This window comes from Elephas maximus, chromosome 6 (genome assembly GCF_024166365.1).
Source record: "Elephas maximus indicus isolate mEleMax1 chromosome 6, mEleMax1 primary haplotype, whole genome shotgun sequence".
Taxonomy (NCBI): domain Eukaryota; kingdom Metazoa; phylum Chordata; class Mammalia; order Proboscidea; family Elephantidae; genus Elephas; species Elephas maximus.
This window is the reverse complement of record NC_064824.1, coordinates 71,194,007-71,195,740: the sequence shown is the minus strand read 5'-3', so window position 1 is coordinate 71,195,740 and position 1,734 is coordinate 71,194,007. Positions and strand designations below refer to the sequence as shown.

The window sequence follows — 1,734 nt, the reverse complement described above, 5'->3', positions numbered from 1 at the left end:
TGTGTATTATTTAATGAGAAACTAATTTGTTCTGTAAAACTTCATCTACAGTACAATAAAAAAATGTTTTTACTTAAAAAATATATTCAGTAATGGTAGCTGGGGACCATCCAATTTTTCTAATCTCCTGGCAAAGGAGGCAGTTGTTCATGGAGGTGATTAGCCACACATTCCGTATCCTCCTCCTATTCCTGACTCTCCTTCTTCCTCTGATGTTCCAAATGAATACAGACCACTTGTTGTACCTTGGATGGCCACTTGCAGGCTTTTAAGTCCCCAGGCATTACACATTGAACTAAGAGGTAGAACACAGGCACTAAACATGCTATTATGTCAATTAAACTGGGGTGTCCCATGAAACCACGGCCCTAAACCTCCAAACCAGGAAACTAAATCCCATGAGGTTTCTCACTGTACATAAGCAGCCTCAGCAACTATTCTTTTTTGTTGTTGCTGTTGTAACTGTATCTGTCACACAGCTTTTGCCAATTCAACTTTTTACAGGTGTTCAGCTTATTGATAGCAATTATAATAATTGGCTTTGCACCCCTACCCTTAATATAATGTTTCCGCCGCTGTTAACTCCCCTTTCCTTCTTCCTCCCACCCCTTGTAACCACTAATAAACTTTGTTCTCTATACATTTGCCTTTTCTTGTCTTTTTATGAAAGCAAGGCTGAGCTACTACCCCCGCGGCCGCCATGATTCCCCCCGCAGACTCGCTGCTCAAATACGACACCCCAGTGTTGGTGAGCCGGAACATAGAGAAACGGAGCCCCAAATCTCGGCCACTAAAACTCAGCCCCCAGCAGCCTGGACCTTCGGGTCCAGTCCCACAGCCACCAAAGACCAAGGTTCCTTCAACTTCCTGTGTCCCAGACCCTACAAAGCAGGCAGAAGAAACCTTGAATGCCATCCTGCCCCCAAGGGAGTGGGTGGAAGACCCTCAGCTATGGATCCAGCAAGTGTCCAGCACCCCCAGCACCAGGATGGACGTGGTGCATCTCCAGGAGCAGCTGGACCTGAAGCTGCAGCCCGGGAGACAGGCATCTGCCCTGTCGGCAGGGAGCTCTACTCACAGTGCTTTGATGAGCTGATCCGCGAGGTCACCATTAACTGCGCTGAGCGGGGACTGCTGCTGCTGCGAGTCAGGGACCAGATCCGCATGACCACTGCTGCCTACCAGACCCTGTACCAGAGCAGCGTGGCGTTCGGCATGAGGAAGGCGCTGCAGGCTGAGCAGGGGAAGTCAGACATGGAGAGGAAAATTGCAGAATTAGAAGCTGAAAAGAGAGATTTGGAGAGGCAAGTGAACGAGCAGAAGGCAAAATGTGAGGCCATCGAGAAGCGGGAGAATGAGAGGCGACAGGTGGAGGAGAAGCAGCACAATGAGGAGATTTATTCGAATCAGCAGCTGAAGGCCCAACTGGAAGGCATTATTGCTCCAAAGAAGTGATAATTTCCATATGGGTCTCAACAAGCTCTACTGCCCCATCATAAGCCTTTTGTAATAAAAAGCTGGTTTCATGAGTGAACAAGCCATACCCACCCCCGCTCACCACCCCGTTTCTGTCAGTTACATGATAGGGTTACATTTTTGAGGAACTGGGAGGGCTAATTCAAGTGTCTATGTGCCAATGGACTCCCAGGGGGTGAGGCAGCTCTACCTTCCCTTTCACTAGCACTAGTGAATGGCTTCAACTGTCAAACCTCAGAACAAATGCAATACGGTCTT

At 48.3% G+C, this 1,734-nt stretch overlaps 1 pseudogene; it reads left to right on the top strand.

Annotated features, from left to right (window-relative positions):
• The first annotated feature begins 700 nt into the window (after window positions 1-700).
• On the top strand, window positions 701-1,455 carry LOC126078467 (axonemal dynein light intermediate polypeptide 1-like; annotated as a pseudogene).
• Window positions 1,456-1,734: the final 279 nt, after the last annotated feature.